Raw genomic sequence first — 26,810 nt, forward strand, 5'->3', positions numbered from 1 at the left:
TCTGAGTTTAGGTTCCTCTTAGGAATGCTGTGATGACTAACTGGATGGGACACGCTTTGATGACTGTAGAATACTGTACCCATGTTAGTGATTGTCTCTGCTTGATCCCTGTTTGGGGCCATCATGACATGCTTTCCCATGAATAATCTTACAGAAACTCCAGATTATACAGCATTTGTCCAAGAATTTTTCCAGTCTTTTGCCCCTCAAAGACTGTGGGCCAGCAACACTGGCCTCCCCTAGGAGCTTGGTAGAGATGCAGGATCTCTGTCTCCACCCCAGACCTGCTGACCAGACTCTTGCCTTTTATCAAGATCCTTAGGTGATTAGTATACACGCTTGTCTAACGTACCTCATAGATGAGGGAGTTGAGATGCAGCAAGGTGAAGTGATTCACAAGAGGTCTGTAGTGTGTTCAGGGTTAAGCTGCGACCAGAGTCCAGGTGTTCAGACCCTAAATCCAATCCACACTTGTCTCCACCTTAAAATAGAGAAGGCTTAATTTTATCGTGTGACAGATTTCAGATTAACTACATAGGCTCAAAAGTGGGCAACATGTTTGTAGCTTAAAATAGTATAAGTCAGAAAAGCCATCTGTTTCTGCTTTATTTGGTCAGATAGCGAAAATAAAAATCAAAGCAATCAATAGGTTGTATTACTGAGCTTAAATTATCTATAAAATGTGTCTAGAGTACCCATAGATTTCTATTCATGAAGTTCAGGAGACATGTTCTCAAATTCTCAGATGGAAGAATTTAAGATATATGCCCTTAAAATCAGACAAAGTGCATGTGCAAAGATCACAGGGACCTACTATTCCAGTTTTCTATTTGTATCCAGCTTTCTAGCTATTATGATCTCTTTGGTAGGAAAAAGAGGTGATGCTTATGTATAAATATTTATTTATCCTATTCCAACAGAAATATACAATGTGCTGTGCCCAAATAGAAGTGCAAAAGGATTTTACAAACAATAGCTTAACAATGCTCACAATTCCCTGATGAGATATATACTCTAGTTCTACCAATATATATATGTTATCAGACACACTGGCAATGTTGCATTTATTAAAAGCTGAGCATTGTGAACTACATATAAATTATTATCTCATATAATAGTCACCAAAACTCTATGGGGTGCTGTTATCCTCATTTTATAAGTGAAATGATGACCTCAGGTTGAGAGATGTCAAGAAAAGAATGTGCCCAAGGACACATAGCTGCAAGATATAACAGAGGGAGAACCCTCAGGAATGAGGAGTTTAAGTGAACCTTCTAAATTAATATTGTGACTTGGGGGTAAAACTTCTGAGTCCTAACCCCTCATGTTCTACTTTCATTAGAGCTCTTCTCTAGACCTGAACCTCTACTGTAATTTCATGCAGTGAGGTTGGGGTGGTGGTGGCCTTTTCTCCCTTTTGCACCCAGCACACGGATGGGTGGGACAGCTGAGGCCCCGGACTCCTCAGAGGAGCCTGCAGCCGTGGAAGGAAGGAGCCTTAAACTCGTCTCCTCTCCACAGTCAGATCTGCTTCCCCAGAGATGCCGAGTCTAGGTTCTTGATTCAAAGGCTCTTGTTCTCTAGAACTGAGATTGACCACAAATAAGGCTTGTAATATAAATGCCAACATACTTGTGAATGAAAAGTACTTACTTTTAAAATACCTACTTTTCATACTTAATGAAATCAGCTGCACAAGCTTTCACAGAGAAATGAGTATTGAAGACAAAACGAGGAGACAGAGCTACCCAAAATGGTTCTAGATACAGCTGTGGGAGCTCTATGACTGAAGGTGCAGAGCTGAAGAGAAATGCTTGAGAGAAAAGCAAGGAGCACGGATGAGAAAGAACCAGAACGAGTAATTGAGAGTGTCTAAGTAAAACGCTCATTAATAAGCAAAAGGTAAAATGAGTCATCTGGAAAAAGAAAGAAATCACATGCACCCAAGCAAACTCATGATATGCACCCCTATTTCATAGGACACACTCAGCTCCATGCTGATAGTCTGTGTGTGGAATCTCTAAAGCTGTACCCTGCCAAATGTTAACTGTTAGTATGTGCCGAAATCTCATCATGAAAGGAATACGATCAGAAAAAGGAATATTGCAACCAGCTGTAACCTATAGCTTTCACCTCTCATGCTATAAGAGACAAAACCTGATTACTTAATTCCAACACTGTGTAACACCTCACAGAAAAAAAAGGCAGCACTTTTTCCCCTTGGATTTGTTATTTTCCTTTATATTAGATGACTAGATCCTACCTTATCTTAGAGTTCCAGTTTTGACTACCTGATTTTTTTAAACACCAGGGAAAAGATCAATTTAAATATCTCCAGCCTCCCAGCATGATATTATTTGAATATATTGCAATATTTATAATACCCTGTTATTATTGAAATTTTTCAGAGAAAAAAAGTAATAAATCATCTCTTGGATACAAAAAAAAATGGTAACCTATCACAAAATTCTGACTTCTTAGAAGAAACCTCATGCAATGTGTAGCGTGTCATGGTTAGAGAAACAAAATGATCATTCTTTCTTCTTTAAATCCTGGTTAATTTTTGAAACCTTTCTGCTTTACTTTAGAAATAGGACTCTAGCATTGCCTTCCTGTTGGGCTCTGATCAGCTTGATTTTTCTGCTACACCAAAGGGCTTTTATTTCACCTCTTTGTGAAATTGGCTAGTTTCCTAAAGTTATTCTTCTGTTATAATTTAACACATTAAGAAGAGAGTAGAAAAAAGATCTAATATGGTATTATTTTATTACTACATAAAACTCTTATTGTCAGAACAGAAAATACAGGAAAGGCTCTACACACAGATGGCTAAAAAGTTAAAGCCGAGTAAATGATCAGAGAGAGAGAGAGAAAAACAGAATTGTATTACAGTCTATGTTCCTCGATATTATTTTGTATGCGTGTCTTTGAATTTGAAATTCAAATAAGGCTTTTATATATATATATACATAATTGAAAACAATTTTTTGATAAACAAGCAGGCCAGATTTCCAAACAAGAAGATGCTGTTCTGCCCTCTCTTTCCATTTAATCACAGAAGCCCTTGTCTTACCTTATGTTATAGGAGTGGAATTATAGGGATTAATATGAAGAAACTTAACCCTTTTTAACTTACCATCATGTAACGTTTTCTGCTTACATGCCATGAAGATTCTGGGCAGGGCCGGTGGGGGCAGAGTGGAGGGGTGCAGAGGGAAGGGGGATGTGAGGGGAGAGGAATAATAGAAACCTTTTTACTATATTGATGCGAAATGAAAAGTAATTCAGAAATGCAATTTAGCGATGACCTCTCCTCTGGGTGGCTATGAAAAACAGCCTTGTTTTCCTTTTATAAAGAAATGCTGGCATGCTTGACTTTAGTGAATCAAGAGAATTGTTTGGCAAATAACAGTGATGGTGTGTGTCCTTGTCAGAACACCTGCTGTATTCTCCCAGCAAACACTGGGGCCACGGCGTCTCTCCTCTAATGACACCTCATCAATCCGCTCCTATCAATGTCCCAGCCATGGAGGTGACTTCGAGTGCTCAGAAGCCTTAGAAAATGTCAACGTTTTGGGAGAAAAGGTCAGTCACAGCTTCCCCCCCACCTCCCCTGCCAAGCCACCGTGGGCCTGGCGTTCATTATCCTAATTAAATCCAGCAGCTGAACATCTTCTTATCTGTAGGGGAGGAGAGCAGGGCATGATGCAATACGATTGATTTGCATATCCAAAGTTAATTAGTGCGGAGGAGCAGGTGTACAGTAATAATAATTATCACACATGACAATCACCTGTGACCACTTCCCCGCGCCTCTTCCGGGATTCAGCACAGTGATTGCTGGCTGGTTTTTTCCTTGCTTGATACCCATCCTGAGCTGTTTATGTCCTTGTGCCTCTCTTCACAAACCTGCTGTGAGTAGCTCGTCTGTTCCTTAACAGGCGCTGTATTTTTCTCTAAAGGTATGTTTTCCCCTGTTTCATTTGGAGGGAGAGACTATTGTAAGGCAGCTATTTTCAATTTTGTTTGCTGAAGTTGTCACATCCTGGTGGAGCCTGAGTATTTATTTTTAGATTACATGTAAGTGGGTAAGGGAAAAAAAAGTAGGCAGGATCATAATTTGAAAATACCACTTTGCATCATTTGAACATTTTATCTCGAGCATATGCTGGCAACTCAGTCTGATCCAAAATAAACTTATTAGGCAGCAGACACATGAAACCAAGCGACAGTTTGATGTTTGCCATGAGACTGTCCGTGCCAGTTTGAAGAGGGCAGTGGGGGCCGGATGCACAGCCTTCAGACCCCCCAGTCCACGAACCCAGGCCCTCGGTGCTCACTGGACACCAACTTGAAGAAACTGAAAATGATTTTGGTCGGTTGTTTAGGGTCTGGCAGAATCTAGGGCAAACAAACAAACAAACATTAGAACCATATACCAGTCAGAAGACTTCACACTGGAGCCTCGGAGCGCGTTCAGTGCCGCTCACAGGATGGCTCTCACGGAGCCCTCATCACAGAAAGCTTAGATAGATTACACTCTTCAGATTTCGCTCGCACATAAATGCGTAGGTTATGGGTATTTAAAAGTGTTTTCTCTGTCAAACGAGGGTAATTTTTTCAAATTAAGCCAAAAAGCATGGCCTGGAAATGGGATGTGCTTTTGTTGAAATGAGTTATTGCTGTATGCTGTACAGGAATTTAACGTTCACAATGGTAGGCTAATAAGTAGGTAAGAACAGGATATTAAATACAAAGACATTTTTGTGGGTAAAGGGGAGGCATTAATGTTAAATTAGCTATGAAACTGTGACTGTTTTTAATTTTTTTTTTTTTTTCATTTTGACTTTAGTCTCTTTCACTTTTATTTGTCAGGGAACATTTTTGCCAATCAAGTCAAGTATAACAGGTAGGCCTCCCTTTCACACAGCTTTAATGATAAGTGACAGAGATGGCAAAAGGCACTCAGCTGCCTGCAGAATGCATTAAAAATTCAAAACTTTACTTATCAGTCTTTTATTAAAACTTTCTGTAATCGTGCAGAATTATTTCCCCACTGGGTTAGCTTTCAATATGGAGTACAATTATATTTCTGACACAAAAATAATTACACTTTAAAAAACTACAAGAAAGAAGTATTTATTTTTTTTAAAGCAAAATCCATCCACTTTACATCCATGAAGAGGCATTGCAATGAAAAATTAAGCAATTACTGAACTAAAGCTCCAGTTTTGAGCATTCAACTTTCAGTACTAGACAGCTGGGTGGAAATCTGGCTTGTAGAAATTTAAAGGAATTATGGTTAGGGTTAAAAACTTTCTAGTCCTTGTCTGTTTACCAAGAAAATACTTTGGGGTATTGTATCTTTAATCTGTCAGTGTTAATGTAGCTAAAATGGTGGATCTAAATTCTTTCCAACAGGATAAATATTAACTATTGGTAGCTGTGTTTTGCGAAATTAGCTGTGGTTTTTCTATGACTGATGTCTTCTTAGCTTAAGATTTTTAATGCAAGTGTTGATAGCTCTGGACCGTGGGCTCTGCTTCTATAGACCAACATTTGAATAATTCCCAAACCTCTACTTTGGTCATCTGCATCTTTTAATCTAAAATCCCATCAATCAAGTTTCTAGAAAAAGAATTGCCATGAATACATTCCCTTAAGATGTAGAGGTCAACATATTTTCACTTGGGCATCTTTGATGTATAAGGTACTACAGTTGGAACTCTGGGAAATATGGAGGCATGAATTTATATTTCAGCTGGAGGCTTTTGGAATTAACTCAAATTTCCATAAAAGCTGACACTACTACCCTTTCTTACGTTCCACCCTAATGGTACATTCTTACTGAATACAAGGGATACCCATTGTATACTTATTAAGTACTCAGAGGACATCAGGCAACTCCACTGAAATCCAGAGATTTATAAGTCTTACTCAAGTCTCTGTTCTTGTCCTCAGCTAGCTCAAATGTAGAAGAAAAAGTAGACAATTCTACTACAATTCTACAAATTCTACTACAAAGCTACAATTCTATGTGAAAAATACCTGGCATCTCCTAAGTGGGGAGTAAAGATAATCCATTGGTTGTGGGAAAATACTGGAACTTCTGTGTGTATGTATTTTTTTAGACTCATTATTTTAAATTTCTCTTCTTAATATACATGGCATAAATGCATAAATTGGGAAACTAAAAAATTTAAATTCAACATTTAAATTGTCTTTAATATGGAATCTGTTTATATCTTTATCTCACATGTAGATGTTTACATAATTCATTTGGGAACTAACATATGGTAGTGGTCATACTGTGCATGAGAAGTCTGGAAACTTTAATTAAAATAGTATTGGTTATACCAATAGTTAGCATGTCCTTAAGCAAATAATTTTTCCTTTAAACTATCTGAGGTTCTGTGTCTTTTCTTCCCTAATTTCTCCTTCTCCTAAATAATAAACATTTATTGTAAGATTACTATGTGTCAAGAACTTTTCTAAGCAATGTATTAATCCATTAGATACTTACAACAACCTTATGATGGAGGTGCTATAGTCATCCGCATTTTACAAATGAGGAAGCTGAAGCAAAGACGTATTAAGGAACTTGCCCAAGGTGGCAGAGCTGAGCACTGGCAGGCCAGGAGTCTGAAGTTTGGGTTAGAGAACTTCTAAAATAATTTTTAATTGTAAATTTATTGAATTTCCCATGGCGGTGCCAAGGGCTCATTTAATAATTCATTGATGATTTATTGAGCACTTACTGTATGCCAGACATTGTGCTAGATGTAGATTTTATCAAAATGAAAGAAGGTTCAGAGTCTTTTGGGAAGATAGCCATGTAATCTTACAACTGTTGGAACTCAGAAGAGAAAGCATGGACTGGCCAGGAAATGTCTGAAAAAGTGATATTAATGTGAATACGAAAGTAGGGGTTAGAGACTGACAGGTTAACAAAAGGAAGGGATCAGAAGAGAGGACAGCATTAGCCAGGGAACAAGTGCGAGAGAGAGAGAATGCATTTGAAAAACTGAGAGTGTCTCAGCACGTTGTGTTTGGGGAAATATAGAAGGCAAGAAATGAAACAGAGTCAGCATCCTGAGTAGCCTCTTGGGCTGGATTTTAGCTCCTAGTGGATAATGAGCTACTGAGAGACTTTAAGGGATGGGATGATAGAGTCAGATGTGTACTTTAGAAGTTGTATTCTGGCTTTGGTGTGGAGATTGGAGAGAAGGGTTGTGAAGCTGGGGTCTGGGAGTCCAGCTTTAAAAGAGTATGGAAATTGTTAGTTCACGCATTCATTTATGAAATTCTCTTAGTTTCTTCATTCACCTGTTTAACCTATATTTTGTGTGCTCACCATGTACCAGATACTGTTCTCAGTGCTTGAACGATATGAGTGAAGAAAACAGGCAAAAATCTTTGCCCTTGAGGAGGTTAAAGTCTAGTGTAGCTCAGGTATAATTACAAGGAAGGATTTGATGGGTTTGTGAGATATTTAGGAGGGAGAACTGATAGGACTAGTGGTTAGGACTGAATCGTGGCTTCTTAAAATAAGATCTGAAAACCCATGGAGTATCAATCCTGCATTAACAGAAAATCATCCCAACAACTAAGAAGGGAGTTGGCCGCTTAAGAAAGCTGAGGGACCATAGTTAAACTGATTTCATGGGCACAGGGAATGGAGTGGGGAGGGGTCGGTGGCCATTGGAAACCTTCCTGGGCCATCAGGATGGTTCATGAGACTGACGATTGCCAACTGCCTGCTACTTCTCCTGACCTTCAACCCAAGGGGTTTCCAAAGCAAAACTTCCTCTTGAAAGTTTTGATTTGCCATTTGGTGGAGGAATTAATATAATGTCACTGACAGCTATGTTCATGGAAGGGGCTTCCTGAAAGCAGAATAATTGGACACAGAGGTTTTATACTGTGAGTTTAGATTTTCAGGCCTTACATAAGGCCTGAAAATTGTCCTTTGATCGTCTTTCCCAATCAGAGTAAGAGTCAGGCCCATTTATTGCCAACTTTAGAGAATAATATGTCAAGTTTGTAAAAGAGAAGAAATAGCAAGTTTACAAAGACTTTAAATCACCCTGTACACTTTGCAACAAGTCTCAACAGGTAACAGTGCCGCTGTGCCACACGTAGTCTCCTTGACCTGCCAAGGTATATACAGATCTATAGAAATAATCACCAGCAAAGAGAGGCTGGGTGAGTGGGTGGTTAGAACTTCAGCTCTTCAGGGCTCTTCAGGGCTCTTTCTAGCCTTGGTGTTGACTCATTTGAAGCAGACATTGGGTCAGATTCTTGACTCTCGTATGCCTGCCTGTTTGTCCATTGGGAGAAGGGGGAGAAAGGCAGTACTTGGCACCCAGACAGGGTTCATGAAGTGTTTTAAGAGTCTGAATTGAAAGGCTGTTAACGTCAAACAGAAGTGCATGGGATTCTGTTTTTTATGGACAGCATGAATAAGAAGCGGAGGTGATGTGACTGAAAATATCTCTGAATAAGAGTCTTTTCAGAAATGGGGGATGATTGGCAGAGGCCCAGAAGGTAGGGATGTCAAACATCTTGGCCCTGGCCATGGTCACTTGGCATCTAAGGGACAGCACTGGAGCTGGCCTCAGATCCTTGTAGGCTTGGAGCTGTCAGGAGGAGAGCAAGCAGAGAGCTCCCTCTCCACTGTTGGGACCCTTTGACACGCTGCTGAAATAACTTTGATACCTTCGGGCTGTTCATACGAATTTAGGTAGTGCATCAGTCTTGGGGAGGTGAGTGATGAAATGCAAACCACAGAGAAAGAGTCTTTGTTTGCTTTCCCTTTTCCTGGTATACGGCTAAACAGGTTAAACACCTGTGAGAAGAGGGTGCTTCAGGGACACCCTCGTACGCAAATTGTTCATGGGTGTCTTGGAGATTGCATGCCTCTCATGCAGTGATTAGTTGCCTCTTCATCACTGGCGAGGCTGGCAGCAAGGAGCAGGGCCTTCACCTGCAGGTGTTGCCATGGCAAAGGACACTTGGAAGAGATTCAGGCAACATTAGAAGGCAAAAGTGAAAATGAGAGTTGAGAGAAAATAGAAGCTGATTCAAGGAGATATTTGAGTGGATCAAACCGCCTTCTGCACAATAGCCATTGCCAAGCTCGATATCAACCCCACCTTTCTCCTCCTAACTCCCGAGGTTCTCTGAGTCCTGGTAATCTGGTGCGTAAGCTGCTTTTTAAAGTTAAAATTAAAAAAAAAATACAGCAAAGATTTATTGTTAGCACACTGCAAAATTTATTCTGCTCTTAGGAGACATGGTTTGGTTTCTTAATCCAAACAGAATTATTAAGTGAGAATTGGTTTATGGACTCTATTAAACAATTTCTTTTTCCCTATTCGAAATCAGCTAGCAAAGTAGCTCATTTTATCTAGTACACTGGATTTTTTTCTCTCATTACCACCTTCGTTACTGTCCACGTGTCTTTTCAAGAAAGCCAAGCCACATTTCTCCTGTGTCACTTAAAGAGACTTTGCCTTAACTTTCCCCTGGCCTCCACATTGAATTTGATTTTGTGTGTTCCCACTTCTGCATTTTTTTTTTTTTTTTTTTCTGGTACGAGGGCCTTTCACTGTTGCGGCCTCTCCCGTTGCAGAGCACAGGCTCCGGACGCGCAGGCTCAGTGGCCATGGCTCACGGGCCTAGCCGCTCCGCGGCATGTGGGATCTTCCCAGACCGAGGCACGAACCTGTGTCCCCTGCATCGGCAGGCGGACTCTCAACCACTGCGCCACCAGGGAAGCCCCCCACTTCTGCATTTTTGCCTATTATTTATAATAATCTGGTTTTTATTCACTAAGCTTCCCCAGAACTTGAAGATATTTATGGTCAGATTTTCTATAGGTCATTATCCTCTAAGTAAAATAGAACTACCTATTTATCTCTCTATATATTTTAGGAATTTCCAGTTAAAGCCAGGAACAGATTCCCTTTTTTTTTACTGATTGGTTAATCACTTTGTTATCTACATAGTGATGTTAATAATAATAATGACAGATATGTATTGACTGCATATCCAGTTGTATCAATATCCTTGGGGGTGAGGCCCAGGTAGAGGTACTATCTCAAAGCTCCCCAGGGTTGAGGAACCCTGTGGTGTAGTAGGTTCATGGGGTGATTGGGAAGGCACTGCTTATTCCATGGTAGATATTCAATATGCATTGGTTTCATAAATTTCTTATGAGTTCTCGTAAAAAAAAAAAAGAAAAAGGGCTTCCCTGGTGGCGCAGTGGTTGAGAGTCCGCCTGCCGATGCAGGGGACGCGGGTTCCTGCCCCGGTCCGGGAAGATCCCACATGCCGCGGAGCGGCTAGGCCCGTGAGCCATGGCCGCTGAGCCTGCGCATCCGGAGCCTGTGCTCCGCAACGGGAGAGGCCACGACAGTGAGAGGCCCGCGTACCGTAAAAAAAAAAAAAAAAAGTGCCGTGCCTCTAGTTGCCCTTTCTCTTTAGCAGGGCAGAGAGAACTGTTGGGATCATCTAGGCCTTAGAGGGGGAGCTGCGGACTGTGAGCAATGTCTGTGGGTCTCTTCTTTACGTACCCTTCTGAATTGACTGAGAAGGGTCTCTTGGATGCTATTTCTACTAGGAAACAGATTTGAAAATAGGATGATGTTCCTTAAGATGGAAGGGCTAACAAGTAACTCAGGTGTATACAGTGAGACTGCATTGTCGGTAAGCACTTGGGCTGGGCGGAACCCTCTTCTGGGTATTGGAGTTACCAGTGTATTTTCTGAGCCTTTGATTTCATCTCATTTCTGTGGTCTCTGTAAAACTGAAGAGGAAAAGTTTTTTTTTTTTTTTTTTTACAATGAGCCTTCTCTATGTGATCTGAGGTGTGATTAACCTTGCGTTGGCCTTCATCTTAAAAGTCGGTTCAAGTAACAAAGGACCTTTACCAAGAAAGGTCAGTGGGGGGTTGCACTGTGACATCTGTTCTGAGCTAGAACCTGGAAAGGACTCATAGGCCCCATGATGAGAAAATGTCATTTAAATGGACCAGGAGAAGAAAGGGCAGAAAGAAATGAAGTGAGTCTGGCACTGAAATCTAGTTTTCCTATATCCAGAGGTTAATGTATTTCCTAAGTTTGCCACGTGCAAAGAAAATCGCCTCCTAAGTGAGTACTAATGCTAACATTATTTGATGGTTTGAAGGTCAGCATGGTAAAATTTGCCAAGCTATTTTTCTAGATATATTGTCTACCTGGAAAAAGTCAAGTACAAAGATTGTCATAGATTTTCTGAATATTCTAATCAAATTTTGATCTGGTTGTACTGTTTAAACCCACTGTCAACATGCCGACACACACTGTGTGAAGCTGAGGTGCAAGAGTGATTTGCTATCCACTGATCATCTCCTTTATTCCACGCTGACACTGTCATATAGAAAGTCCCAGAAGTTCTTTGGGACAAAAAGGATTAATGCCAAAGTTGAATGAGTTACAGCCATTGCCACCTAATTAAAATGATTTTGTGCCGTTTGCTTTTGTTGGGCAGGATCCACACACAATATAATTTTAATCCTGTTTATATACGCTCTTGGGATAGATTTGAGATTAGCATTGCCATTTAAGTGAGGTTAATCAAGCATACTGTATTCAGCTTTTGTTTTTCCATTGTATGTGAAAGGTGACCACTGCAGATGGGTTACCCAACTGGCCGGTTACTCTCTTAACAAGAAGAGGTGGTTTTCAGTGTCTGATCATTAACCCAGCCTCAGCCCCAGCGACTCTTGCTGCCTAGTCCTTGGAATGGTACAGCTGTTGTCAGTCACAGAGGAGAACTCTAGTTAGGCACTGCTTTGCTTTGGCTGTGTTTACATGCCTCTACACAAGGGGAGGGGAGGGAGAAAAAGAGAAAAAAAATACAACTCCCCTAAAAAGCAAACACCATTTTTTGTATGCCTGGCTCTGTTTATGTATATAAAATGGACATTATGGTGGAGTGAAAAAGACCCTCGTAAAAATCCTTCTTGAAAACTATTGTTGCTGACAGCCGTGACCTCTGTGAGTCTGCATGTTTACCCATAATTCATAATTAACAAAGACATTAGAACTGCCACAGGAGAATTCTGGGCTTTATTTCTTTCTAACTGGGCAGTACTAATGCTGGAAGTGCTCCCAAATCAGTGATTTAACATTTCAGGAAATCTTGGAGAGGCAGCAGAAGCCTCCTTATATAGCTCATACGCTGGGACTTTGGTGATACAGATACGGCCGAGATAATTATTCAGTTCTCGTTATTGCTGTAGCTCTGCACCTGATCCCCGAGCCATTAGAGCACTCTGCAGGTTATTACAACTATCAAACATCAAGGTCTCTTTTCTAGTCTCTTGACTATGTGGTTATCATTTTACTTCTTTTAAATCCCCCATCTGCATAGAAAGCCTCTGTGTTTTTCACTGAGATCTGCTCACAGCCTCCCCCCCCCCGCACCCCCTTCTTTATTGCTCCCTAAATGGAGCCCTTTTCTTATCAGCATGTTAGCATAAAAATATAAACCTCATGCTTCTCCACTTGTATTGTTTTTATACCCTCTCTCTTGTTTGATTTTCTCTTTGAGGCTGTGCACACCTACACTTTAATTTGGGAAGCAAATGAGTCAGTGGAGGAGAATTCTCTCAAGCTCAAGGCAACCACGATAATGGAATCTCAGATGACGGGAGTTGTCCGTGTCCATGTTTAACCTTCTGCTTAGTTGAGGACCCTCTTGACTTTATTGTGTGTTTCTGCCTATTGCTGCAGTATTTCAGATGGTACCAAAACATAGCAGATTACAGGAGACTACAGTGACAACTTGCAAAAAGTGGTTTTGTATTGTGGGTGTATTTAACAATTCATTATGCTTTAATCTTTTCACCAGAAAGTGTACCCTTTCTTGGCATTTAACGTGAAGTAGTCTCTCTTATGGAATACACTTTCAGTTTTGGTTACAATCTAGTGGTGTAATAAGTTTCCTTCTAATACTTTTCTAGACAAACTATAGCATGATCAAAACCAGACAGCTCTGAATATTCTGGGCACTGTGTCAGCTATCCAGGGGCAGACAGTCACTTATGATATATAAAGATAATACTGTAAATTAAGAGTCTGAAGCAGACCTTTGTGAACTGCATCTTAAGTGAAAGCAAGTTGCTATTTCTGGATGTTTTTACACAGCCCTACTCCCCTTAGAAATCTTTATTTTGCATGTGATCTCCACCAAACACCTGTAAAAAAGGCATTCCACCCACTGCAGGCCTGTCTGATGAAAAAGCTAATCCACAAGGGGTGAGGGGCAGTCACAGACAGTATGGTGGGGCTAAGAAACATATGGCTTCCTCACTTAATATTGCTGCACAGTTGTTCCACACCATATTCCCTTAAATGGGCATTAACTCTGTAGCCAAATTAGCAGACTATAAAACAAATGAAAATAGAGGCATTTTTTGGTATTACAAAGCTCCCCCCTCCAAAACCATGAAATATGACTTAACAGTGTCTATCAGGTGTGTGTGTATGTGTGTGTGTGTGTGTGTGTGTGTGTAGTATGTTGCATATAAAAAATGATATATGCTTTAATCTGTACTTCGCTTAATCAGTCTCTACAGAGACACCATCTGATTTTTCTGACTGATGGAAGAGACTGGTTCCTTTCAGGATCTCCTTCTGTCCCTTTCTGCTGAACTAAGAAGGTTTTAAATACATAAAAAATCATGTTCTCCTCTTTTGTTAACTTCCTGGTGATGTGTATTTTTTTTCCTTAGGCACTAAGGAGTATAGATTTCAACACGAAATATATGTATCTATTAGTGTAAATTCATGTAGGTCAACTATAAAAGTAAATCAGTAAGTAGCATTGTTGTGAATTAAGTTTCTCCATAATCAGTGACAGGGATAAGAGTGCTTTACTCTGGGAACCTTGTTTTACTGGTGAATCATTTGAATACTGTTACGGGCTTCCCATGTTGTATGTACTTCCATTTTTGCTACTATATTCAATCCTTTTCTTATACGTTGATCCTTAATATGAGAATTTTTGAGTCAAAATCTTTCTAATTACCTAGTCTGGCCCTCTTATTTAAGGAGAAAACGGACCCAGGGAAGCCAAAGAACTTGCTTAAAGTCACAGTCAGCTAGTTCATGGCAGACTTTGGTTCTGGTCCCTTGGCCCTCATCTTCTTTCTATAACACGTTACTGCTTCCAGTAATTATATAATTATTTAAATCCTCAAAGCAAGGAAGAACACTTGTGAGTTTTCCTTCCAGAAGAAATGATGATTTGTTCTTAGCCATCCATTCTCTCATTGGTGAGAAAAATGCATAAATTTGCAAGATGGTGGGCCACCAATATGGCAAAGACGTTTTCTTTGTATGACAACCAACTGACCCTTAAATGAATTGAACCTATGACCCCCTTCCTCATTAGCTCCAAAAAAGCTAACTAGCCCAGAAACAATTGTTACAAGCAAGCTACAACACAAATTCACCATGTTATTCCTGTGGGATTAATTAGAGAGCTAAAACAATGCTTTATCATTGAAAGACATACAAAATCATATTGTTATGTTCTTCTGGCTTGTGAACCTCTTGAAATTTTATGCAAAATTTTATGTAAGAGCAAATATACATTGCTCTTGGGAGAGGGTTCCAAGTTTCCCTAAGATTTTCACAATATGTATGTGTGATCCAAAATAGGTTAAAAACAATTGTTCATGCTCCAGTGATTTGTGCTGATGTCATCCCTGGTGTTGGTACTCTACCAAACACACAAGAATTGCATTATGCTTTGTTAAACTGGAGGAATATATTATTTCTGTTTTTTCCTTGAGGAGAAAAGAAGGAATAGAAAGTAAATATACACATGTGGCCCTTATAATTAGCACTAAATCAATAAAGACTAATTTGGGATATTATGAAAATTTAGTTAATGCTAGTTTGAGTAGAGATGGATATCACCCAAGTCTTGAGTGCTGACTTCGGGACACAAGGAGAAAAATAATTCTGCAGCCTGGAGTGTGGGGCACATGATGGTATCCAGGAAAAGGAGAGTAGAACGGGCAAAGAATAAAATACTCAAATATTCGACAGCATCTTTAACTTACTTAGATGCTATGTAAGAAATAAATTGTCAGTAGGACCTTCCTAGTCATCAGGGGGTTAAAGCACTATAAAGAAACTTGCATATGTACTTTGTTATCCAAGACACAGATAGAGAGATGTCATTCTACTGATATATTACATAAATCATGGTGCCAGCCAGAAAAACAACAGATGACCAATTTGTACAAAGCATTTTTTCCTTATGTTACATTTATTTAAAATACATTAAATCGTTGTGCTAAAATTGAGGCAGCTGGCAGTCCAGGCAACCTTATAAGATTTGTGTTTTCTGGACCCAGGCCCATTCGTTTGGAAAGGTGGATTCATTGGGCTAGTATATTTGCTTAGTCATATGCCAAGCCCTTGGGGCAGTGCAGGTAGTCCAGAATTTACCATGCATTCATTTTTTTGCTCTTATCAGGAATTTTCTGACAAATGGAAGTCAGATGGTTGATACCCATTTACTCCCAAGTGAAGTCACTAATTAATGGTAACGAGGCTCAACCCAAAGAAAAAGACTCAAATGGGATGGAATCTGAAATATCTGGCTGTATTCCAGGGGCCTCTTCTCTCTTTTCATGTTCGTTGACATTGATGTGATGCCTAGTTGACCTTAGGAATAAAAGTCAAGTCTGAGTTGAGTAGGTTTATGTAAACTGATTAAAGCATGGGCCATGTTTTAGGAATTTTAGGGTTTGCTGCTGCATTTTTTTTTTAAATTTTTATTGTGGTATAGTTGATTTACAATGTTGTGTTAGTTTCAGGTGTACAGCAAAGTGAATCTGTTATACGTATGTCCACTCTTTCTTAGATTCTTTTCCCATATAGGCCATTACAGAGTATTGAGTAGATTTCTCTGTGCTTTACAGTAGGTCCTTATTATTTATCTATTTTATGTATAGCAGTTGTGTATATGTCAATCCCAATCTCCCAACTTATCCCCCCACCCCTGCTCCTTTACCCCCTGATAACCATAAGTTTATTTTCTATATCTGTAACTCTATTTCTGTTTTGTAGATAAGTTCATTTGTAACCTTTTCTTAAATTCCACATATAAGCGATATATGATATTTGTCTTTCTCTGTCTGACTTACTTCAGTCAGTGTGAGCTTTCATCAGATTCTTAATGGGACTGATAACCCTCACAAAAGCATAAGAACCACTGGTGAGGGTTTTATAAATACTCAGTTAAGTCAGCTTCCAACGTCTGTTGTCAACCACATTCAAAACTAATACTGGATAAACCAGAGCCAGAACATAGAAGCCCATTTCAAGTGGTCCAGTCTCACATTTCTGCACCTTGGTTAGTGACAGCTTAACCTCTAGGGATGCAGTGTTCTTAGAGGGTTTTGGTAGTGTGAATACCTATGTAAAGTGGTCATTCGAATGTGAAGGTGTTGCTTTCAACAGATTTTTCTTCCCTGTTGGCCAATAACCTGAAGATGGAAGAGATTTCTTCAAGAAGCTGAATCTTGAAAATTGAAGTCACCGAAAGTGATAGGATTGTATTTGAATTCAACAACTATTTTTGTGTCACTACTGTATTCACAACATGCCAGAAGCATATTTGGTAAATTTTTAAGGACTTACATGTTTTTTTTCTTAGGATATTGAATTCAGCATAAGAAAGAAATACAAAACAAAGTCTGTTCTCAGTTTATGATTGTCATGGAGAGATTTGTATTTTGGGGAGCCATGCAAACAAAGAGCAGTTCCAGACCTTGAATTGTACCCAGTTGAATGTCCTAATAGAATATTTGATATAGACAGAGATGGCCGTAACTGGTTAGAAAAAGGAGAGGTTATGGAATATCATTTACCTAAAGAGGTCATTATGGAAAGTCTCTATAAAGGATATTGTTGGAAGAGGTAGGAATTGAAATAAGTTCTAAACTGTAGAGAAGATTTAGATATGTAGAATTGGGAGAGCACTTAATGGTGTTGGCTGGTAATGAGATCATACCATCACCATTAGAGTGGATATAAGGCGAGTTTTATTTGTGAGTCCTATAAAAAAATAGGTTAGTGGCTTCCACACTGGAGATGGACCAAAAAAAAAAAAGCAGAAGAAAGGAATAGAATTTTTTTCTTTAAAAACTAAGGGTGTGGGGCTTCCCTGGTGGTGCGGTGGTTGAGAGTCCGCCTGCCGATGCAGGGGACACGGCTTCGTGCCCTGGTCCGGGAAGATCCCACGTGCCGCGGAGCGGCTGGGCCCGTGAGCCATGGCCGCTGAGCCTGTGCGTCTGGAGCCTGTGCTCCGCAACGGGAGAGGCCACAAGAGTGAGAGGCCTGTGTACCGCAAAAAAACAAAAAAAAAACAAAAAAAAACTAAGGGTGTGTTACAAAGTAATGCAGTCAACCTTGAGGAATTGAAAATGTTTCCACCAAGAGTGAGAACTGGAAAGGGCAGAAGTCAAATGCTCTTAAGAGTTGTATTAGAGATAGATCCACTTCAGTGCTAGAATCCACTTAAGCAGAACATATTCATGAAGGAGTACCCAGGATTGGGAACCCAGAACAAGAATATTCTCTCAATGAGTAGCTTTGGTTGACTTTTAAAGGATTGAGACAACCCTGGGATTTCTTATTTTCATCTCAACTAACAGATATATTATTTATATACTGTTAATTAGACATATTACAATGTATATATAGAAAGATTAAAGTATGGTAGGATAAAGTAGAACATATATGCTAGTAGAATACCCCAAAACTGGTAACTAAGAACCTTGTGAAAGATTAAACTATTTATTAGAGTCTGAATTTTTAATTGATTTGAAATCATGTCCAACCATTTTTTCCCACTTGAATGTGTGACACATCTTGAAAATTATCAAGGTTTTAATGGCAAAAAGAAAGGAATTATGTAGATCTCAGTCTTCTACAAAATGATCAAAATCAGAACTGTGGCTAAGTTTGAGTCTCAGTTTACTGTAACATTAATTTCTTTCCTTTTTCTTTCCCCTTCCCTCTCCCTTTCCCCTACTCTCTCCTCTTCTGATTCTTTCTGAGTTAGAATTTGAATTCTTGAATTATCAGGAATAGTTTCTTCATGCAAGGGGACTACACCTTTCTGCATTTTAGTAGGATGTAAAATTTTAGGCAATTTATCATAAAATCATTGATCTCCATCCTATCTGGATATACCAAGCATGGTCAAGGATAACAGTAGAATATAGAGGTTCAGTGTTTAGGCTTTGGAGTCAGAAGAACTTGAACTTGAATCCTGGCTTCTTCACTTACATGTTATGGTCAGATTACTGAAACTCTTGGAGTCCCAGTTTCCTCATCTGTTAAGTGGGTGTTATCATACTTTACAGATTTGTTGCAAATATTAAATAAGATAACATACGCAGAGCACTTCATACAATGCCTGGAACACAAAAAGCCTACAGTAAATTGTACCTTTTGATACAGCACTCACACCTGACTTTAGACTTGGCTCTTCAGTTGTGGCTATTATATTAGCCTGGCCAGTGGAATATCTGAGAGACATTTTACCATCACTTGCACATTAAAAAAATTGTATACTAGACTTTAGGAAATAGACCCTATTTGATTATTGACTACATCCTTGAGAAATAATTGTGTAAAATGTAGACTCAGCCTTGCTCTGCACCTGGTCCTTTAGAATCCTTCTCCCATTCCTCCTCTTCAGCAGGGAGCAACTTAGTATTGCTGAATTTGTAGTGATGTTACAGAACTCCTGGAGGATAAATCCTTCAAATTGGTTAGCGTGCATATTTGGTGGCTTTTTTTTTTCCTGACAATCTTAATATCTGTTTTTAATATATGCAATCCATGCCCTAAATGCTGATTAGCTAAGTTGGAGATCGAATAATTTTCTTGGGTGTAGAACATACATTTTTCTTTAAGAAGTGATGAAATAAAGATCTACAAGACAGCTTCTCTTAAGTGGGTAGAAATATCTGCCTTACAGATTGGCCAGAATAGATATTTATCTGATTAATTGTAACTGTCCTCAAAAATAACTCATACATCTAAACTCTTTAAGTGGTATATAGGAACTGAACCGTTAGAATCAATGAGAGTTGAGTAACTAAAATCTCATGCCGTGCTTTAAAGCTAAAAAGCTTGTCCAAAAAACCCCCCAAACCTCCCAAAGCCACTGACTGTATTTAGCCCAAACATTGTGGAAAATCATCTCAGCTCCTTGTTAGATAATGTGCATTGACATAAAAGCTAAGTACAGTTCACAGAACTTGAGAACTTCCTGACATTTGAGCGAGATAATGCAATTGTGAGCTTTAAAACGGTAGTCTACATGTATGTTTGTTTGACAATCTGAAATGTTTCCAAGAGGCCATTAGGGCCTTTCAGGTAGATAATGCACAGAATGAAATTTGCAGTTTTGCCCAAACATGCCTTTAGAAGACATGACATTCTCCAGTGACTCTACTGTTATAGTCTGACAGGTCACCTCTTATTCACATCCTAGATTGTTTTCACTCGTTACCTCTCCATTTCAGTTTTGTGTTTTCTTTTCATATTCTCCAAAGCAGAACTATTTGCTTTTCAAATGCATCCTACAGAAAAATCAAGCATCTTTATAGCTATGCTTCAGTGGTGACACCGGCTGAAGAAAGCAAGGGATTTTGAAATGGGAGCCAAAATATCCTGGCACTTCAACTGTACACCAGGGACTAAAATCCTAGACCTGTCCTTCATGTGCCACATTGTGATTGGTGACTGTGGCCAAAATGTTGCATAAACTCACTCCCTGTTCTAGGAATATGGGAACATGTTTCGGAATTTAGGCTCCATTGCTCGTCATGGGAATATTTGCATGTCTTCTTGGGGAAATGGTCTTAAAAACAGAAAGAGTCAGTCCTTAGGCTTTTCTTTGGTCACTTTGGTGGAGGGGAGTTTTAGAAAAGCGGCTGAAAGCTGGAGTAATGCAGCTGGTTTTGTGCTTCCTTGAGGCTTTTTCACTGCCTGTCTTTAGCATCTTCGCTTCATTGCCCACGTGTCGCCTGCGCTTAGCCATGAGGTGATATATCCTCTTCCATTCCAAAAACATTGATCTAAGTCTTCCTCCTTCCATTTTTTAATAAATCTTAGTGAAGCAATGTAACATTCCAGGTCAGTCCTGTAGAGCTGTTCTGGCCTCACCGGAGTTGCTGCTGCAGAGCATGGAAACTTGCTGGCACAATATTGCAAAGTGACTCTGTGGGGGCTGGATGACTTCCAGCCAGCAATGAACCATGGCCAAGAAACGCCAATATGGATAATGCAAACAAGAGAGATTTGGGGCACATTTTGATTTAACCATCTGATTTAATTGACAGAATAAATGCACCTGTCAACGGGTAATATTCTTGTGATTAGTTTTGGCTGTGATGATGAGATGATGTTAAAAGAATGTCAGAACAACCTGTCCTGGGACTCTTACAGGCAGTTCTGAGCGAGGGAAGGTCAGTTTTTAGCTAGTTAAAAGAAGCAGGATGATCCTCCTGTAATGTGAGGGTATTTTATGGAGACGGCAAATGTTTTATTTGACGTTTTCCCTCTGTGCTTAGCCTTCACCACAAATCAGACCAGGAAGGGGATAGAGGCACACAGAAGTAATTGGCTTTTGAATCACTCTCTGTGGCTACTGGGGATAGTCGTCATTTGGAAATGGAAAACTCAAGTTGTTAAGCCTAAGGCTGCGGCCCGAGTGGTCTTTCTTCCCCCTCCCCCACCCCAGGTTGTGGTTCTTTAGCTGCTAGAGTAAGCTATTTAAACAGAATTTCAGTGGGATGAGAATTCAAAGAGGCTTTTACGTCCTGTCTTATTCAGAGAAAATGTTGTAATTTATGAACTTAGAACAAGTATTTTAATTAATACTCGCTCGTTCCTTCATTAACCCTTTGCAACCCAACCCCAATCTCCTCTTGGGAAGTTGTGCTCCTGACGTTGCTAATGACTGAATGAGCAACTCTAATACCTTCCCTTGGCTCTCAGTATCTGCTTTCAGTGCAGCTTAACACTGTTGACCTTTCTCTCATGTTTGAAACTTTCACTTCCCTTGGCTTTCCGGATTGAACTCAGATCTCTATTTCTTGGTCTCCTCCACTGGCGACTCATTCTTTATCTACTCTGTGTAGCCGTTATCCACATTCTTAGGTCTGGACACCTTCTATTTTCTCCCCTCATTTTTCCTCCTGAAGATTTCCCCCCATTCCTATGGTGTTCCTCCTCCTCCTCCTTCCACAGATGCTTCCTAATTTACCTTCCAGAACAGAGTCTATACCTAATACCTGGTCACATAATCAGTGGACAGCAAGATGCATCCCAGACTGACCAAGTTGTTCTGACTCTTCCATTTCTATTGCTAAACATTATCCCGGATAAACCACAATCTCTAAATCATGAAACAAAACTTTTTGGAATAGAAATCCCTTTGAGTATCTGATAAAGGCTGTGGATTTTCTTCTCAGCAAACATTTATACAAACATATATACAAGGGTGGTTCCTAAACTCTTTGAATTCTATCCCTTAGCATTTTGAGGAATCACTATCTTTGGATTAATAACACCTGCTCTGAGCATCTTTGAATCCTTTTATTTTTCTCCTTCAGCCAGCCAGCGACCAAGTCCTGTAGCGTAGTGTTTCTCAAAAGCTGGACTGTAAACCAAGAATCACTTGCTTTTTCTCACCCTTCCCTCCTTGAATCAGAATCTGTTTGGATGAGACAAGGAAACATGTGCTGTTTAAAATAGGCACAACCTAGTCTGAGATCCACTGCTACGGAGTGTGCTTTTCTAGCGCACTTTCCTTCCACTCTTTCGTTTATGTTCTCATTGACAGCACCCCACTGCCACTTTCATTACCTTTCACCTGGGATGTTGTAATAATTACTACCACTACTGACTGCCTACTTAATGCCAAGTGCTTTTCATGCATTATCTCATTTAATGGTCACAAGTCCCTAGAAGGTAGGCACTATTAACTCATCCTATCGTTGTGGAAAATCAACCTAAGAAAGATTAAGCAAGTTGTTCAAAGCTACACAGCTAGTAAGTGGTTGTGCTGCGATTCAGATCTAGAGTTATTGAGTTCCAAACTTTGGATGCTTCTCCAGGGCACCCCACTGCCTCTCATTGCTGTAGCTTCTCTCCCTTTTATCTGTCTGTGCATAATTAATTAGTTGTTTTCAGATTTATTTTACTGAAGACAATTTCTGCCAACTTGAATAATAATTTTTTTTTTACTTGGGGTGTAGTTGTTTTACAATGTTGTGTTAGTTTCTACTGTACAGCGAAGTGAAGTGGAGTTCCCTGTGCTATGCAGCAGGTTCTCATCAGTTACCTATTTTATACATATTAGTGTATATATATGTCAATCCCAATCTCCCAATTCATCCCACCCCCTCCTTTCCCCTCTTGGGGTCCATACGTTTGTTCTCTACGTCTGTGTCTCTATTTCTGCCTTGCAAACTGGTTCATCTGTACCATTTTTCTAGATTCTACATATATGTATTAATATACGATATTTGTTTTTATTTTTCTGACTTAGTTCACTCTGTATGACAGTCTCTAGGTCCATCCACGTCTCTGCAGATGACCCACTTTCATTTCTTTTTATGGTGGAGTAATATTCCATTGTATATATGTACCACATCTTCTTCGTCCATTCATCTGTTGATGGGCATTTAGTTTGATTCCATGTCCTGGATATTGTAAATAGTGCTGCAGTGAACATTCTGATGCATGTGTCTTTTTGAATTATGGTTTCCTCTGGGTATATGCTCAGTAGTGGGATTTCTGGGTCATGTGGTAATTTTATTTTTAGTTTTTTAAGGAACCTCCATACTGTTCTCCGTAGTGGCTCTATCAGTTTACAGTCCCACCAACAGTGCAAGAGGGTTCCCTTTTCTCCACACCCTCTCTAGCATTTATTGTCTGTAGAATTTTTGATGATGACCATTCTGACTGTTATGAGGTGATACCTCATTGTAGTTTTGATTTGCATTTGTCTAATAATTAGTGATGTTGAGCTTCTTTTCAAGTGCCTCTTGGCCATCTGTATGTCTTTTTTGGAGAAATGTCTATCTAGGTCTTCTGCCCATTTTTGGATTGGGTTGTCTGTTTTTTTGATATTGAGCTCCATGAGCTGTTTGTATATTTTGGAAATGAATCCTTTGTCCGTTGATTCGTCTGCAAATTTTTTCTCCCATCCTGAGGGTTGTCTTTTCATCTTGTTTATGGTTTCCTTTGCTGTGCAAAAGCTTTTAAGTTTCATTAGGTCCCATGTGTTTATTTTTGTTTTCATTTTCATTACTCTAGGAGGTGGGTCAAAAAAGATTCCTATGTTTTCCTCTAAGAGTTTTATAGTCTCTGGTCTTAGATTTTTGTCTTTAATCCATTTGGAGTTTATTTTTGTGTATGGATGGTGTTAGGGAGTGTTCTAATTTTATTCTTTTACATGTAGCTGTCCAGTTTTCTCAGCACCACTTATTGAAGAGACTATCTTTTCTCCATTGTATATCCTTGCCTCCTTTGTCATAGATTAGTTGACTGTAGGTGCATGGGTTTATGGGTTTTCTATCCTGTTCCTTTGGCCTATATTTCTGTTTTTCTGCCAGTACCATGCCTTGATTACTGTAGCTTTGTAGTATAGTCTGAAGTCAGCGAGTCTGATTCCTCCAGCTCCAGTTTTTTGTTTCTTGATTGCTTTGGCTGTTTGGGGTCTTTTGTGTTTCCATACTAATTGTGAAATTTTTTATTCTAGTTCTGTGAAAAATGCCATTGGTAGTTTGATATGGATTGCATTGAATCTGTAGATTGCTTTGGGTAGTACAGTCATTTTCACAGTGTTGATTCTTCCAATACAAGAACATGGTATATCTCTCCATCTGTGTGTATCACTTTTAATTTCTTTCATCAGTGTCTTATAGTTTTCTGCATACAGGTCTTTTGTCTCCTTAGGTAGGTTTCTTCCTAGGTATTTTATTCTTTTTGTTGCCGTGGCGAATGGGAATGTTTCCTTAATTTTCTTTCTGAACTTTCATTGTTAGTGTATAGGAATGCAAGAGATTTCTGTGCATTAATTTTGTGTCCATCAACTTTACCAAATTCATTGACTAGCTCTAGTAGTTTTCTGGTGGAATCTTTAGGATTTTCTATGTATAGTATCATGTTATCTGCAAACAGTGACAGCTTTTTCTTTTCCAATTTGTATTCCTTTTATTTCTTTTTCTTCTCTGATTGCATGCTAGGAATTCCAAAATCTATGTTGAATAATAGTGGCAAGAGTGGGCATCCTTGTCTTGTTCCTGAACTTAGAGGAAATGCTTTCAGTTTTTTACCATTGAGAATGATGTTTGCTGTGGGCTTCTCATATATGGCCTCTATGATTTTGAGGTAGGTTCCCTCTATGCCCACTTTCTGGAGAGATTTTATCATAAATGGGTGTGTAATAAATTATATCACTTTACATTGTATTTGTTTTTTCTGTCTTTCCATTAGACCACAAGATCCTCAAATTCATGGGCTATGTCTGCCCTGATGTAGAGGAAGAACCCAACAAATGTTTTGAAGAAATAATATCTTTACATTATGAGAAAACTTTAGTGATCTCATATTGGCCACTGAGTAATTTCTAATCTGCTTAGTGAGTCATTCAAGCTTCTGTATTAGATTTGATCCCTCTTTTCCTTATCTAACATTTCCTGTGTTATAGTCAAGTATACTTTCCCAGATATGCTCTTTGCTTATTCAGCTTTCTTCCTTTTATCTTTGCTATTCTCTTGGTCTAAGAATTCTTTCTGATCTATTTTATTATTGAATATTACAGGTCTATCAGGCATTAAACACAGATTTCACATTTCTGTGAGGGATTTCCTATTCTTTTCCTGTTCCAAATCTGATTTATTCTCAGAACCGTTATAGAACTTTGCATCATCTTTAAGCTACTAGTTTTATTGTTTCTATTGTATATAGTTGTGCTCATATATAATTTGGCCCACATTTTAAATCTGTTAATAACAGTGTAGTGTCTTACTCACATTTGGAATTTCTGTATATCTACAAGAGTGACTTGCATATAGAAGATACATAACAACTTACTGAATATGTCACTTGTCAGAAATTCAGTGTGAGAAAATTTGATAAAATAGTATATGCATAAAATATGTTTAAAAGGTTTAAAGATATTTTTCCAACCAACCATACTTATGACTCTTTACATTATGCCCAGTTCTTGGATGAATAAAGATCAATTTAAAAAGTTTTAGAGAAGACATCTTTGTTATGCCAGGTGGGATGGTTATCTAAATATCTTTAAACATGGTATTTTTGATGCCCCAAGTGAATTACTGGCAGATCCTCAAGTCCCAATAATCAACAGCACCTACACATCCACAGACTTGTCCATATTGGTATATTTAAACTTTTACTTGGTGGCTATTTTCCCATTATCCTAGGCTTTAGGATAACTTTGGTTTCATGCCTCTCCAACAAGCTTACAGGCAAATCAAAATTGATAATGTGGGTGGACTTTGAGTCCCAGACATCTCTGTGATGTTTTGAATCTGGACTGTTAACTGACTGTCAGGGGTAATACATATGGTGACTTGAATTAGATTTGAATCTTGGGCCCCAGAGTGAAAGATAAGTTAACGATATGCTTTAGCAAAAGAAAAGGGACAGTATGCTGACAATTTAAGAAGTATAAGTAATAACTTAGGTTCCCTTGAATTCACATGACCTTTCAGTAAAAGAACTAAACATTGGGACACTTGGCTCACCAATCTGTAGAGATGAGATCTGTGGGAGTAACCTGGCAAGCTATTGGATGACACTGCTATCTCACCAAGTTGCAGCTGAAAGTGAATTTATCTGGTTTTAAATAGGGTTACAAAGAATGGAATGTCTCTAATGACAGGTTCAGTGCTTTAACATACCACTAAACAAAGGGTTGGAAAAAGCTAGGGTTGATTGCAGATGCTCTTGGTAGCAGGAGGCTTTAAGCCTTATGCTTAAGTCATTGAAACCAGATGTTCCAATAGAGGGCACTGGAGCAGAGAGGCAGAGAGTGACTGAGTCCAAGCACGACTTACAGTTGCCACATTTTCCAGGACGGTTTTTTTTTTTCTTTGCGGTACGCAGGCCTCTTACTGCTGTGGCCTCTCCCGTTGCGGAGCACAGGCTCCGGACGCGCAGGCTCAGCGGCCATGGCTCATGGGCCCAGCTGCTCCGCGGCACGTGGGATCCTCCCGGACAGGGGCACGAACCTGCGTCCCCTGCATCGGCAGGCGGACTCTCAACCACTGCGCCACCAGGGAAGCCCTCCAGCACCGCTTTGACCCAACTGGGTGAATGGTGGAGACTTAGTAAGGAGCTTGAGAACTGATCATTCACAAATTCAGTTTGACAAATTTACATGAGAGAGCACGAGTGGAGATAATAGTATGGGAAAGCTTTGAGAACATAGATTACATATGTATTACATAAACATAACATTAAAGGGATATGTTATGTGCACAGTTATTAGCACAGAGGCTTGTTTTTCTTCTGGATTATTGGGTGAAGGTGATAATCTAGGTTTGGTACATTTTTTGGTACATTTACATTTTCTGTAAAGGACATTATTCTGTAAATATTTTAGGTTTTATGGGCCACATACAATATCTCCCTCCTTTTTTTTCCTCGTCCTCATCCTGCTCATCTTTCTACTCCTCTGCTTTT

At 39.4% G+C, this 26,810-nt stretch overlaps 1 pseudogene; it reads right to left on the bottom strand.

Moving 5' to 3' along the window:
* Window positions 1–26,810, bottom strand: part of LOC112404831 (lethal(2) giant larvae protein homolog 1-like) — a 121,872-nt pseudogene that overhangs the window by 14,006 nt on the left and 81,056 nt on the right.

The sequence above is a fragment of the Neophocaena asiaeorientalis genome, unplaced genomic scaffold (genome assembly GCF_003031525.2).
Source record: "Neophocaena asiaeorientalis asiaeorientalis breed wild unplaced genomic scaffold, Neophocaena_asiaeorientalis_V1.1 scaffold100, whole genome shotgun sequence".
NCBI lineage: Eukaryota > Metazoa > Chordata > Mammalia > Artiodactyla > Phocoenidae > Neophocaena > Neophocaena asiaeorientalis.